Source organism: Balaenoptera musculus, chromosome 16 (genome assembly GCF_009873245.2).
Source record: "Balaenoptera musculus isolate JJ_BM4_2016_0621 chromosome 16, mBalMus1.pri.v3, whole genome shotgun sequence".
Lineage (NCBI taxonomy): Eukaryota > Metazoa > Chordata > Mammalia > Artiodactyla > Balaenopteridae > Balaenoptera > Balaenoptera musculus.
The window spans coordinates 76,690,247-76,706,594 of NC_045800.1; the positions used below are offsets into that span (position 1 = coordinate 76,690,247).

The 16,348-nt window shown below is 43.5% G+C and overlaps 1 protein-coding gene across 2 annotated transcripts in view; it reads right to left on the reverse strand.

Annotated features, from left to right (window-relative positions):
* CHRM3 (cholinergic receptor muscarinic 3) overlaps positions 1–16,073 on the reverse strand; it is a 512,306-nt gene extending 496,233 nt beyond the window's left edge. For both annotated transcript variants that reach the window (XM_036827781.1, XM_036827780.1), the window contains exon 1: positions 15,495–16,073. The gene's annotated coding sequence lies outside the window, so the exon portion shown is untranslated. The remainder of the gene's footprint in view (positions 1–15,494) is intronic.
* Between the last annotated feature and the right edge of the window lie 275 nt (positions 16,074–16,348).

Below are 16,348 nucleotides of genomic sequence, written 5' to 3' on the forward strand. Positions count from 1 at the left end.
AATCTCCAAAATATACAAGCAGCTCATGCAGCTCCGTATCAAGAAAACAAACAACCTAATCCATAAATGGGCAGATGACCTAAAACAGACATTTCTCCAGAAAGATATACAGACTGCCAACAAACACATGAAAGGATGCTCAACATCACTAATCATCAGAGAAATCCAAATCAAAACTACAATGAGGTATCACCTCACACCAGTTAGAATGGCCATCATCAAAAAATCTACAAACAATAACTGCTGGAGAGGGTGTGGAGAAAAGGGAAGCCTCTTGCACTGTTGATGGGAATGTAAATTGATACAGCCACTATGGAGAACAGTATGGAGGTTCCTTAAAAAACTAAAAGTAGAACTACCATACGACCCAGCAATCCCACTACTGGGCATATACCCTGAGAAAACCATAATTCAAAAAGAGTCATGTACCACAATGTTCACTGCAGCACTATTTACAATAGCCAGGGTACGGAAGCAACCTAAGTGTCCACTGACAGATGAATGGATAAAGAAGATGTGGCACATATATACAATGGAATATAACTCAGACATAAAAAGAAACGAAACTGAGCTATTTGTAGTGAGGTGGATGGACCTAGAGTCTGTCATACAGAGTGAAGTAAGTCAGAAAGAGAAAAACAAATACCGTATGCCAACACATACACATGGAATCTTAAAAAGAAAAAAGGTTCTGATGAACCTAGGGGCAGGACAGGAATAATGACGCAGACGTAGAGAATGGACTTGAGGATGGGGCGGGGGACAGGGTAAGCTGGGACTAAGTGAGAGAGTGGCATGGACATATATACACTACCAAATGTAAAATAGATCGCTAGTGGGAAGCAGCCGCATAGCACAGGGAGATCAGTTCGGTGCTCTGTGACCACCTAGAGGGGTGGGATAGGGAGGGTGGGAGGGAGACGCAAGAGGGAGGGGATATGGGGATATATGTATATCTATAGCTGATTCACTTTGTTATACAGCAGAAACTAACACACCATTGTAAAGCAATTATACTCCAATAAAGATGTTAAAAAAAAAAAGAAAAATAAAAGTGGCACTGCAAATTCCCTGGTGGTCCAGTGGTTAGGACAGCAAGCTTTCACTGCTGAAGGCCCGGGTTCAGTCACTGGTCAGGAAACTAAGATGCCAGAAGCCAAAAAACAAAAAAACAAACAAAAAAACAGTCAGCAGGGCTGCACTCCTCCTGCAGGCTCTAGGAAAAGCGCACTGCATATCCATTTAGTCATTTAGGGTTTGACAGGAGCCTACTCTGGGCCAGGCAGTGTTCTAGGAACTGGATATTTAGTAATTAAAATAAAAGATTAATTCCTTGGTCTCAGAGAGCTCATGCTGTAGTGGGTGTAAACGGACTATAAATGAAGCAAAAAAAATAAATATGCACTGTATCAGGTGGTGATAAATGCTCAGAAGAGAAAAACAACAGATTAAGGAGATGGTGAATGATGAAAGAGGTGCATGCTGTTTCAGATGAGGTGGTCACAAAATGCTGGCCTGATAAGGTGATATTTGAGGACAGATCTTAAGTGCAGAAGCAAGCTGTATAGGTTTCTGGATAAAGAGTGTTCCAAACAGAACAGTAAGTGCCAAGGATCTGAGATGGAGTGTTCATGGTATAGACCAAAAACGGCAAGGGGTTTTCACATGTAAGTTAAGTTTTGCCTAAATATTTGCCTAAATATTCTACCATCTATTTAAATGGTCTCCATCTATTTAAACCTTACTGGTCCTTTAAAGTATCTCTCTCAAGCGAAATCCTTTACCCCAACAAGTTCCTGGTAACCCTCCAAAAAGATTTGGCTTCTCCACCCTTTGAATCCCAAGAACAACTTGGCCCAGAAAACTCTGTTTTACAAGTGAACATCTTTGTAGATTATAAACACATATCTAGGGTCAAGACTTGCTGCAAATTTGTATAACCCCTTCTGAACCTAGCTGCCTCAAAACAATCTTGTCTTAGAAAGTCAAAGGCAGTATGTGTAGTTGGTATGGGTTTCCCAGAAATTTAGAGCCGGTGGGCACTACCTTTCATAGCTTAGTGTGGTTTGGACTTGATATGGCACCCTCGGTCTTCCAAAAGACATGCTTGTATTCATGCTTTGGTTAGTTATTTCCTTGCTGAAAAGGGGATACAGGTGGGCTCTTCCTCACCAGGCTTTGGGCCAGCTTTCAGTTCTGTAACAGTGATGCTAATCTTGGTTTATACATGTGATTTGTCAGATGTAACTTCTGTTCCTGTTTCATTTTCTTTGGACTCTGGTAGCCAACAGTAGATCAAGTGAAGTAGTCAGGCAGAGAGTATCTAGTATCTTTGTTTCTTCTGTCACAGGAAAATGAAACACTTGTTTCTCATGTTATATCTGATAAAGTAACACACTCTCTAGATCCACCCAGTGTGTTCATCTATGCCTCAGCTTGAAAAGACTATTTTAACTTTTTCATATAAAAAGAACACTGGTAAAAGTACATTAAAGACTCACTGTTATATCATAACTTCAGCAATATACGTGATTTTTAAAAAGCGTTTCAAAAATGGGTTGTCCTGCATTTGAAAAGAAACAGAGCAGGTAGCCACATTGAAAAGTAGATGCCAAGGAGTTTTTAAATGGTCACGTTTAAAGGATGGAATCCATGGCACATAATAGCAACCGCTACCTCTCATTCATGTGAGACTGACAACATTATTTTTCAAATCAAGTGAATCATTTTCAACCTCATTTTAATTTTCATAACTTGACTCACTCATTGGACACACAAATGCAGATGTTTGCCATCTAGTGGCAAAAGTTAGTATCAGCAGTCTAATTTTTCTAGAAAAGCGGCAATATTTTGCCGAGAAAAATTTAATCTAAACCCCATGTTTAAGAGGTGAGGGGAAAGTAAAGCCTAAGGAAGATCACACATCTAATTAGTTACACTATCCTAATACCCGCATCTCCTCTCTTCTTGACACCAAGTAGGAACAGGCCTGTTTAGAAAATCCTGGGAATATTATTCCAGGTTTTATGGATTTGAATTCACAAAGACATAAGTTCCATGAAAGCAGAATGACTATTCATCTAATTATCTCTAGCATCTAGAACAGTGCCTGAAACAATTCAAGAACTTAAATTTAATGAACATGTGAATGGGCGGTAGAAAAGCTGAAAATAGACCAGACTGTGTGGGTCACCTACCAGAGGAATTTCTAAAGTTCTAAGGAACAGAGTGATTGACAATTTTGTTTAATTCTCTTAAAATGTATGTAATACTTTACATTAAATTTGTGTAAAAGTATTAATTGTACTGTATATGCTTTTTAAAACGCACTCATGTCTAGAAGATCTATTATAAAAGGCCCTTTAATTGATGAGCAAAACTAAGCCCATTTCTAAAACCATTCATAATAATTAAACTACTGTGCACATATGCAGCAGTTATAGACTATTTTGTCCTTCCTTTCTTGACATCCTGTTGTTCACATCAATAATATATGTTAGACTCTAAATGTAGCATCATACACATGCAAAAATGTGGTCTGCTTCTGATATAGTTCCATGGTACAACACAAGAAACAAAGAAAAAATGTTGAGGACTAGATGTATTTGAGATAATTTCTGTTTTTATACCACCTTGTGAACAATGTTATCCATATTTTTTAAAAACTATATATTTAGTTACCAAGGGGTACCTGTGATGGAAATGGTTTCACCTTAATTCTATACCTGAGACCTCAGTCATTCCTCAATTGTGTTTAAATTCCAGTGGAAAAGAGCACTCTGCCCTTCCTCAAAGCCAGAGAAACACCCTAAATTGAATGGCTCATTTTACCAGAGAACAGCCCAAGATAATGTACCCCTTGCCAATCCAGGCTATTAGTCTACTTAAAAAAAATACAAAATGTTTCTAAAGTGTTTCTCTAGCTCATTCAATCATTCTCTCAATCAAAATATTCTGTCTCTCTCTTCCATTAGTGGGTTTTAAAATTTAGCAGGCAGAAGTATCATTCAAGGTATTTATTTAAAACGCAGATTGACAGACCCTGCCTCCCCATTCTAATTCAGCTGGTCTGGTTTCAATCCCCAAGACTACAGTTTAACTACCCCAGGTGATTTTGGTCAAATGATCCTAGGCCACAATGGTAGAAACATCACCTTAAATCCCTGTGATGGAAATCTTTTCAGTGATTATGAAAAGCCGTTAGGAGACCTGGCTACTTATAGCAGCTGGTGATCAACGAAAAATGACTCCTTCAAAAGTCCTGGCCACTAGAACAAGTTGGTGAGAAGAGCCCTAATTTGTTAGATGTTATCTGAGAGAACCATGCCTCTCAAAATGTTAGGGTCACCAGGGCAACCACTATATCCTTGCAGACAATGCTTTGAGCAAATGAAACTCTGAGTCTGACCTGGGATAATTTTACTATGTTCTGTATCATATTCATCAAGAACTCCTTACTGTTTATTAACATGTAAACTATCCTGTCATTATCAAAATACACTGAAAACTTGTAAACCTCAGATTTCTTCCCCCCCCCCACAAAAGGAACAGTAAGAAGGAATTCATTCAAGAACAAATACTTAATGAGAGTACTACTGTCAAGCACAGTTTTAGACCCTTGGACTATATCATGAATGAAACATAACGTAAACATCTCTGCCCTGACAGAGATCTAAACCATCATTCAATTCAGTGAGCTGCTCATCCCCATTTCACAGTGTGCAAGTCCTGGGTACAGAGAAATAAATACTGAATGGGTGGCTCCTGATAAGAAGCTCAAAATCGAAAGGAAAACTTGATATTTGCATAGTTTATTCTAGTGGAAACAAGTATGGCAAATGTTATCACATCCATGAGAATAATACACTCAAGGGGCATGGGGAATGAAAAGACGAATTGTCTTAGAGGAGGCACGCAGGTCCTCCTCCCGTTTGCAGGACTGCTAAGGCCAAAGCTAGGGAGCACATTTCAGGAAGTGTGGAGGGTCCACCTAGCGGCACATCCCAGGACCCTCAAAGCAGGCTGACGTGGCTACAGCGCCACAGCAGAGGGGGGAAAGGAAGAAGGGACTGAAAGTTATGGAGAGTGAAACTGTAATGGACTTTGACCTCACTGTAGAATAGGTAAAAGCAAACAAAGCAAAAAGACAAGTCAGAGGCCATTGGGACAGTGCAGGGGTGGGGGGCGCGGGGAAGGCCTGTATCAAGAAAGTGGGAGTGGGAGTAGGAAGGAAGGAACTGATAAGACGGTTCAGGAAAATCCAGTAGGATTTAGAGACTGCACGAGAGGAGGGAGGGTATAAAGGAAATGCAGATTCGAGATGCTTCAAGTCTGAGCTCCTAGGATGACTGTGATGCAGTCAATTAATACAGGAAAAAATAGGAGGAACAGCATATTTTGGAGAAAGATGATGGGTTCCAGAGTCCAAATGGTACATTAGAGGTGCCTGATTGATATTCTTTGTGGCAATGTCCAACAGGGTGCCAGCATGGAAATCTAGCACTCAAGGGAAGAGCTATGGTCTACAAAACTATGTCTACTGACACTTGAAGCCCTAAGTGCAGCTGAAATCACCAAGAGAGAGGATGTCAAGCGAGCAAGAGGTGAGCTGATTCCTGAGAAGAGATCTAGCATGAAAGGATAGGGAAAACCAGACACAGAGTCAAAAGATCCAGGCCTGTGAATTTTGGGACCTTGGGTGAATCACTCAGCAGGATGCAGAAATATTCTTTATATAATTTCACTAACTCAGACTGCAGAAATCTCATACCGGTTCAAAGTTTTTTCCCCTTACTGTCTTGGCATTCTAGTTTTAAGTATTTCTTCTTAAGACACAACCAATCTTGCTGACAGTTCTAGATTCCCTGACCATATACCTGCCCTCCCACTATCCAGGAAAATTATCTTCCAGAATTCTACCACAAACTGATTTTTCTAAATGACAAATAGGGTAGCAATAACAAACATTCATCATTATTAAGATTTCTCTCTACAAAATTCTTAGGGGAATATTGATTACAGATTCTAAAGGAATTCTCTTTTCAACAAATGTGTCATATTGTGTCTTGACTTACTGGCATTCTAAGACACAGATCATTATGATGTTTTATTTTTTCTCCATACTTCTCCCTAGATTGTAGTTTTATTGCATATACAAGATTTTGTTGTCTTTGTTAAAGTTTTTCTGTTTTTATTACAAACTTATATTCATTCATGAAACAAAAAAATATACATATATATGTGTGCATTAGATAGATTAAAATGTCCACATTCAGAATTCAAAATGAGTCACCTGTACTTTATGGATCTAAATGATGCAAAAGCTTAAATTTCAACATAAAAGTTAACGATCTGAGAGTGCATGTCATCAAACGTGACGATTTTAATCTGGCATCAAAAATGAGTGACCACTACACCTCCATTAGTCCACTGGCTGACATTAGCCTGAAGGCATAAGAATAGCTTGTGTCTTCTGGGGCAGTATTTGTGTGTTACTCTTACAAATCCAAAGTGTCTAGTATGATCCTGGGGGCAGAGAAAGTGCTGAACATAGACATACTTAACTAATCAGAAATTCAAAGCAAACAGATTTCTTTATTGCTGGGCCACTTTAAGTGGATTGATTTTTATGCAGTGAAATCAGTCAATCTTTTAGAACACACTGCAGATTTAAAAATTAAGGAGGTAGATTTACATTTAAAGTCAGCTCACAAAAGTCTATTATTATCCCGGTTTTGTATGAATGTTAGGATAGGTACAGAAAAATATCAGAGGATTATGCATCAAATTGTTAACCTCGGTTATCTTTGGGGGCACTGGATCATGATGGACTTCTATTTTTGACACAATATATTTCTTTCATGATTGAATTTTGTGTAATCCATTTCATTTTTATAATGAGAAAAACAGCAAAACCACTATATTTACATATTTTATATGTCGATACGTATATTGAGCATTTTATGGGGATGACTCCATAGTAAGTACTTTAGGGCAGTCAAAGACAAATGAAACATGGCATCATCATTCAAGCACTTCACACTCTAGTATTTGAAATAATTTATACACACACACACAAATAAGAGTGAATGGGATCAGTGATAAAACTGAGAATCTGATAAAGTACTAAAAGATGAATTCACAGTGAAAAGTGTCATTTCAAGCACTTTGTCCTTGACAAACTGCTAAAATTTGGACCCATGAGGATGTGGAAGAAAGGGCATTCCAAGCAGCATGAGAACATGTGAAAATCATGAAAACGGCAGAGAGGGTGTACAGAACAGCAAGCACTGCGGGTAAAGTTAAAGGTGACCTTGAGACTTGAGACTGAATTTACTGTAAATCCAAACCACGGAACATATGGAATGCTAGCTGAATGCTGATGTAAGAGATTCACTGTTATTCAATAGGTAATAGAAGGGGATGTCACAGAAGTGTTTCGAGGATAGGAGGGAAAAAATGATCAGATTTGATCTTCAATAAAAGTAGTCTCTAAAGTGGATTAGAAGAAGGGACTATAGTCAGTGAAATCAGCTGGGAAGCCTGGAGGCTCTGAGAGAAACGTATAAAGGTCTGATTGCATCAGCATCACCTGGGGGGTGTTAGAAATGCAGATCCCCAGGCCCCACTCCAGCCCTCCTGAATCAGAGTCTGCCTTTTCACAAGATCCCCATGTGACCTGACTGCACATGAAAGTTGGAAAAGCCGTGAACTGAGGTGCTGGTAGTAGGAAAGACAAGAAACCAAGAGGCTGAGTGAGCGATTGCTTGGCTGAATTATTACAGTTGGGTATCTGACTAAATGTGGGAAGCTACACAAGAGAGCAAACCAAGATTACTGAGAAAACTCCAAGCCACAGGGTGGCCACCCTAGCCGTGTGAACGGGAAACCTCAGGGGAGCAGGGTGAGGAGGAAACAAATGAAGGCGGTGCCACCCAGCGAGCTCATGGAAATGCCACTTCCAGAAGCCACACCAGGCTTGCAGATGATGAGATGGGTGACCCACATTGAAAAGCAGCGGAAACCATGACAATGAATGAAGTCACAAAAGGAAAAGGGTGCAAGAAAGGCATGGGAGTCAACGGACGAGAAAGACCTGGGGAGCCTCACGCAGCTCGGGAGACGGGGCAGGGAGGCTGGAAGGCGGAAGAGGAACCAGAGGAGGAGGAGAGCCAGGGAAGTACAATGTTTTGAAAATGAAGGGTGGTTGTAGGTGCTGCTAAGAGATTAAAGGGGATGCCTAGGAAAGGGCCTTTTCTTTGTGACTCAGAGGGGACAGGTGGTTTTTGGCCGAGTGGTTTCTGTGAACCTCCAGAGGATGGAAGCCAGAGAGCAAACGTTACAGTCAGAAGTCGGTAAAATTAGAGATATGTGGATGTTACTCACCGAGTGTAAATGAGAAGGTTAGGAATGAACATGAAAAGTTACAAGGGGCGGAAAGGGCTAGGTTGACTTAACTTGAAACTATTGAACTTGAGAAAGATTTTCTTATGGAAGAAAGATCAGAAGTATTCCCATCATAATTTTCAGAATGATTAGGAAGGCCAACAGGCACAGTGAGTAGGAATTGGATTTCTGGCTCAGTTGTAAGGAGGCTCTGCCTCTCCCTGCTCTCTAGAAACGGAATGAGACGCGTTGCGAGCGTTAATTTCTCAAATCGTACAAACCACACAGTTGGACGATCACCAATAGGGAGTCACAAAGTAGGATGCCCTTCACTGATGACTTCTGTTGTGAGCCGAATGACGGCCCCCCAAAAGATATGTCTGTCTACGTCCTAATCCCCCAAACCCATGAATACTACCTTATATGGTAAAAGGGTGTGATACAGCTAAGGCTCTTGAAAGGAGGAGCTTGTCCTCGATTTTCCGGGTGAGCCCTGAATGCAATCACACGCATCCTTATAAGATGGACACACAAAGGAGGAAACACACAGACAGAAAGGGAGGAGACGATCCGACTCCGGGCAGTGGTGAGAGGCAGTCACAGGTCGGGGAATGCCGCCAGCCATCAGAAGCTGCAGGGGGCAAGTACGGCTTCTCCGTTAGGGCCTTTGAAGGGAGTGTGGGAATTATGAGACAGTACATTTCTGTTGTTTTAAGCCCTAGGAAGCGAATACAATGTCTAACATCACCTTCCAATTCTGAGATTTCTTGAGCTGCTCTCACCTCATATTGATCATATGCTCCTGGAAGGCAGAGCCCCAGACTCACCCTTCTGAGCAGCCAAAAAAAAGAATGTCCACTGTGCCTGGCACATTAGATAACACTGACAGGAAAGTTACCACAGGGATATACACTCCTGTGCATAAGTGAAAAGCAGAGATGGCTGGATAGGTAGACAGATGATTGACAGATAGACAGAGAGATAGATTCATTTTACTCAAGCAAGTATTTATTAAAATGTACTTATTAAACACTCTCATGAACTTAACTTCTTTAGAAAGAATCATAAATACTACCTGGGTTACCCTTGACTGTCGACTTTAAGATTAAAGATAGTGAGAACAACCAGAACTCAGATGAGGGACATGTGGCTTGTAGTTGCTTAGATACATTTTCAGTTTCTTATTATTAAATGAATTGAGGGGTTTAAAATAATTTATCACAGGGAAAGCAGAGTCATAGCCGCACTCAAGGAAAGCTGAAAAAGGTTGGCTGGTTCTTGTGTGATGAGAAGGGTTTGGGGATAAAGAGGGAAGAAAGGAGGACCCCACGTAAAGGAACCTCGTGGCAATGCCAGTTTCCCTGCAGGGCTCCCTTCCCACGAGGTAATGCATGTGACATGTGTTATCACACATGTGAGAAATCATAGGCAAGGAAGACAGGAGGCTCTTTGCTTCCATTTCAGGTATGAGAACTTCTTTCCAACGCAATTGATTTGAGGGATCTCTGCATGAGAGAAGTTGTGCTTTTAGACTATTTTGAACTAAAAAAATTGAAAATCACCAAAAATATCACTGTGCTCAATAATACTTTTAAATGAATGTACACAGAGAGATACAGATAGAGATATAGAAAGACATAGAGATAGAAATACAGAGATAAATAAAGATAGACACATAGATACACAGATATAGACACATAGAACCCAATGATACTTGAAATGTATATGGATTCTTGGAGTCTACACAATACCACTGGATTGGGGTCCACTGGAGGTGAGAGCTGGCTGAATGAAACTTCAAATGGTTGTGGGCAAGAAGTGGTACCTAGCTAAGCAATAACTAGGTTTCTCTCCAGACTGGGTCCTGCCGGCAATTCGAATGAGGTAATCTACTCCAAAGTGATAAATACAAAAATACTGACAAAGGCTGTCAGCAGATGCCTTTTCCCAGAGCTTACTGACAGGATATTTTTGTATGAATCTAATGCCATGGCCATAGCTACCTGTGATCGATTAGAAGGCTTCAGTGGAAGAACATCAAGGCACCTCACGACCACAAAGGCACAGCCTTTGCAGTAGACATCTGGTAGCCCTCTCCTCTCTGACACCAGCTGGTAGTATTTTACTCTGGTTTAACCTCACCTGACTTTTATCTAAACAGCAGTCACTGGAGGATATCCTGCTCAACCCAGGATGTCTAGACGAGCACCACTTCCTGCGGTAGAGGTGACTGAAGGTAGAATATGTCATGGCTCAGCTGGTGTGCCGGATTTCAAGGGAACACCGGGGACAGGAAATAAGCTGGGGCTAGGCTAGAACAAATGACCTAATGAAGGATTAATTCCGTAGTGGAGAGTCAACAACTCAAATTACAGTGGCCAGGAGGAGCGTGGAGAACAGAGATTTGATCCTGCCAACAATGACACACAAGGAGATTTGTCAAGTGGAACCTGGCAGCACAAGTCTCCAGGCAGAAATGATACACTGTCCCAAGGGTGGCCGTGCCTCAGGCCTAGCTAGGGGTTTGTCCACTTCAGGGCTGCAGCAGAGACTGGCAAGGGAAGGAGTAAACTCTTGCTTCTGGACAGAAGTTCTTGGAAAGGGTGAGACTAACTGTCAAGGTCATGCTAAAGTCTTTCTAGGCACAACTTCAGTCCTGCAAATGCAAACTGAAAACATGAGAGAAGTTTAGCCCTATGAAATGGCAAATATGACAAGGGTTGCAGAAACCGAGGCTAGCTGGGCATGGGAATTAGTAGAGCTGACTAGGGTTAGGGCAGGTAATCCCATCTCAGACTCCCTTCTTCTGTGTCTGCACCGGTTGATGCATCAGGAAGGCCAGCCCTCCCCCCACCCCCAGTCTCACCAGAACAGGGCTGGGGAAGGCAAGAGCTCAAACCCCACAGCGCATCCGCCAGCTACTGTGGTTTTTTTCCACCATTGTTCCTCCTCAAAGTGTTCACATTCTAGCTGCCCTCAGGATGAGCTGGCACAGCTGGTGGGAAGAAGATGGCAGTGGCTCAAATATTCCTTCTGTTGGCTCGCTGTCATCACCAGTAGATCCCAGGTCCTGTGTCAGCATGGCAAGCCGCAGCTGCACCTCCGCAGAGGAAGTCTGAGAAGGTGCACGCCAGCCAGAGAACTTGGCCCTTAGGAGCTGATGAGCAGGAAGTTCCAACAGGTGGGGAGCACAAAACTGCCAGCCTGAAGGGGAGAGCCTGCCAGAGGCAGGGGAGTCTGCAAGCCGCCCAAACTTCTGGACAAAAGGGAACACACAGTAGCCAACTACTGAGCCAGAGGGATACCTACACACTGGCTCTCCACGCTCCACGCCAAGCAATATAAAGGTGGGTGGGCAAGCAAATCGCGCACTGCATTTTACAGTGCTTCAGAGACTGATCAAAAAGTGCGTGCATAGGCATGATGCCTTTCAACCCTCAGATCCACTCCGCAACTACTGTCCGATCATCTCCATCAGTGCACTGGGAAAGACGTGCTCTGGAGAGGGAACACAGTTTTCCTGCAAGGCCCACTGTGATTCAACATTTGCAGCAGCTTCACTGCATCAAAACTGTCTTTCTTCCTTTGTTTGAAGACACTGTTAATGCAGATCTGTACTGCACAGGACATGCAACTTTTAGGGAATGGAGATGTCTAACAGAGCTCTCTAGAGGTGCTGGGTTCACAACGGAAAGGGGGTACCCTTGGCACTTGCACAGCCTTTCTGCGGAGCGTCCACGGAGGAAGAAGTACAGTGACAACTGATTTAGGATTCAAAGATGCTACTTTGAATTTGATAGGAACAAGGACCACTTCCTTAATGGAGAAGATAGAGCCTGTCAGATTCGAGAAATTGAAATTAATTTCTAATCTGACTAGCTTTGCCTCCTGTCAAATTCCTTCGATGATCTCTTCACATTTTCCCTCTAAAATTAAAACTTTCCATTCAGGGTGAAATTTTATCCCAAAGTTCTGTTAAGACTAACAACCAGGATAGGGATTCCGCTGGACTAAATGAGATTGATAGGTGAAAAATCTTGTGGAACATGTCACTGCCATCACACCTGGGAAAGCACTGCATTCAAGGATTAAGCATGAGACACATTTTATTATCCTGATTAATTTTAAAAAATCACCATGGTGGAGGGATTTTACTATTGTTTTTTACTGCAGCCATATATGCCTTTTTGATACTCTTCTGTAAGAAAAACGTGTTTTAAATTCACCAACCTATTGTGTAAAATAAAACATTTCCAGTCACTCACTGATACTTCAGAACCACAACGCGAGGAAAATGCTATTAGTCACAATACATCATGACATCAAATTAGGTCCCATAAGTGAAGGACAGATGCATCTCTCTGCGTCCTGATCAGAGGCTCATGCTTCACAGGCGTCACAGTTCATTCATCTCCTATCTGAAGTGCCACTACATCACAGCTGTTCTCAACATAAACTTCCCTGCACTGCAAACAAGACCCAGTTTCTTAATAGTTACACTGACAACGTCCAGGCCATTTAGGGGTAAGCAACTAATTTTGCCAATGTTAACAACTTTATTACGCGAGAACACCATGTTGGCTCCGGGAACGATAGAGAAAATTACTTTCTTATGTTCAAATACACAAGGCAGCTTTGCTTTTTAATCATATGGTTTAATTTTCTGTCTAATCAGTTTCCTGGTATGGATTCAAGAAATTCTAGTTCTGCAAATTTCGTATTTTTTTCTAGGCTCATGTTCAACAGGTTGTCTGCAATCAAATGCTAAAATATCATGCAAAGAAGTTCATGTTTTTACACACTTAAAATAACAAAGTTTCTTTTTGTAAGGAAATAAATCAGCTGTCTTTATAAGGAAGAGAAAATGAAAGGGTGCACCCTAAAGAACTTTTAAGTATGCCTAAATAATCTTCAGAAATAAACAATATTTTTGAAGTTATATTTTTACCTTTTGTCCCAGGAAGAAAAATAAGGTAATATACAATCACCCATTTCTCTAAACTTTAAAGGAAAGTTTCCTAAATAACTTTAAATGCAGGTTTAATGCAGACCTACTCATTACTGTAACACTCTGGATCATTCTGTAAATCTTAACCAATTCCATAAACTTGCTTTCCTTTTTCCCAAATTACACTTTTCTCATAATTTTCCATGCAAAAGGTATACACTGTCGAGGATCCTTTTCAAAATCTACTTTTCATCTCATATTCTTTTTAAAATATCAAGCACATTGGAATATGGGTTGTTATTTAAAAGTCAGTATTTCAATACTACTATTTTCATATTAAATTCAATCTTATACCACCCTCCCCAGACTACAGAAACAGTCTAAATCAGACCTGCAATGTAATTAATTTTAAATTAGTAATTTAAGCTCAAGTTATAGTTCCATATGGAAACCCATTTCAAAATTAATGTGCTTTCTAGCTTAACAATAGCTAATTACATATTAAGCTAATTGCAACAAACCATGTAAACAAAATCTAAAGATAGGTTATTCAGTGATAGGAGTGTATGATCAAAACCACGTATCTGTGGCATGCTGAATCCACACTGGAGAGGCACGCGTGTTCTACGTATATTCCACAGTACCAGCTCCCATAACAAGAGGGTGCACCCAACGCCATATCTATCCCACCACCATATCTATCCCACCACATTTGGAACAGAAAGACCTCAGGTTTTTTTTTTTCTTCTTCTTCTTAATTAATAAGCTACTACCATAACCCTGTCTATATGCATGGATTTGTTCCAGCGTCAGCTCTCCCCTTTCTGAAGTGTATGTTCTTGTGCAGTGCCTCTTAAGTAAATACAGGGGCATTGTTTTAAACACAGAAAATAGTGATGAATGCTTCATGCAATACAATGATCTCACAACATATGATTATCTGGCACTATATAACCAGCCAATATACTTTTTACAAAGATTATTTTTCCAAACATAACCCCAGAAGACCCCACATGGAGGACTACTGGTTGCTGGCATTCAGAGGCCAAGAGAGAAATGAAAGGTCTGTGCAAAGCATACAGTGAAATAATCAGTGTCCTTAACAACATAAACGCTTAGATAAATACATTTACCTCCTAAGGAGAGCCATCGTTTCACATTGCAAACACGGACACCGGGAGGGAAGCATATCCTTACAGCCATCGAACAGGTTCAAATAGCACTTGCAGACAAATGAATGTTTGCGTTTTGAAATCTGTCCATATGGGATGCAATTCCCAAACCTCTGCTTCCTCTACCACTTCCAACCTGCGTGCTAGGAGAGTCGCACACACGCCGAACAGGATCACCATGCCAGCACGCACAAGCGCCAAGTAGACAAGTGAATTCTGCTGCTCGAGTCAACCCTCCCCAACCCCCACCGCTTCAAATCACACAGAAATTAACCCAGCTGTAAGGAGGCTGCGCTGGGGGAGGGCTCCAGAGAGAAGATCCGCCGCAATCCAGCGGCTGCCACTCCGCGAGCGCAAACTCTGCCTGGGTCAGTAAAGACGCGCACCCGGGCTCTGTACCTTCGCCCAGGTGTTACACTAAGTGCCAAACTGGCCTCTTCGTCCCTGAAATGCAATCCGAGGTAGCGGCCCCACTGCGAGGTTGGCGGGTGTCTGCTTTAACCTTCTTAAAAGGGTTAGGAAATCAAATGGGGAGACCCACACACGCACCACACACACACACCCCGACCCAAGAAGCTCCTCTTGTCCGGACACGCCGTGCCTCGGATTCCGCATTCGGCGGACAGAGAAACCAAGCGCAGGAGCGCCGGGTGGGGCATCCCAGGTTCTTTCCCGGCCACCGCTCGTATTATTTTCGTCGCTTTCCCCGCACATGGTCACCCCGGCGTTTCCCACCCTTGGTCCCAGAACTCCAACTCCGCACCAGATCCCGCTCTCTCCAGGTTCAAGCCTCCACCTGGCCCCCCAAATCGACAGACCAACTCTCTCCTCCCTCCCCAATACCCGCTTTCAACTCCCCATAGCAAGGACATTTCCTACTCGCGCAGAAAACTTTTTCCTCCTTTTCCAACGCGATAAGGCAAAAAACTAGGTCAGCCGATACCGCCACCCGCTTTACCCAGCGCCGGGTTGGCGCGGGCCGTCCTTACCTGGCCGCTGCGCTCCAGGTGGCCGTCCCACGCCGGTCGTCTGCGCTTCCCCAAAGCGCGGGAGGCGCCCGGTCCACCGTCCGTTGGTCGCCTCCCGCTCGGCGTTCAGGAAGCGAGTGTCCTAGGACCGCGCGCCCATGCCCGGAGCCGCCCTTCGGTTCATCGCCTGTCTTCCCAGCAGCGCCGCTGCCGCCCCGGCGAACTGAGGAGGAGCGTGGGGATCCGGGATGGTACCGACTTGCCCCGCGGTGTGCGCTCCCGGGTCCGAGAGCGCTCCGCCCGCGGGCAACTGCGGCCGCGCGTCACATGCCGCCTCCGGGCAGCAGCCGCGGCACCTGCCCAAGCGGCGGCGCTCCTGGCTCCGCACTGCCGCCCCCGCGCCTCGGGCTGCCTGCACGATCTAGCCCTTTCGGTTCACGTCCTTTTTCCTCTGTCTCCCCGCTCACTTCTTTCCCCCTCTTCTCCTTTCCGTCTCCTCCTTTATCTTGTATTCTCTTTTTCCAAAAGCAGATGCCAGGCGCTTCAAGTGAGAGGAGGGTCTTTCCTTCCTCGCGAACTCTTCCTCTGCCTGGTGGTGGCGGTCGTGGCTACTGCTGGCCGCTCCTCCTCCTCTGCCTCCCCCGCTCCTCCCTCCTCCCCCCGCCCCCGCGCCCCGGCTGCGTGCTGGTGTAATGCACAAGCTGCCTGGGTGAGACCCAAACCTGCCGGCCTTCTGAGCATGCCCAATTGCCCCGCCGGCGTGGCGCTCGCCTCCCGCGTGCTCGCTCGGCTCCGCCGGCCGCGCCTGCTCGGGGGCGAGGGCGCCCAGCTGTGCGAGAGCCTAGCGTCCTCCTCGGGCGGGCTCCCTGAAGACG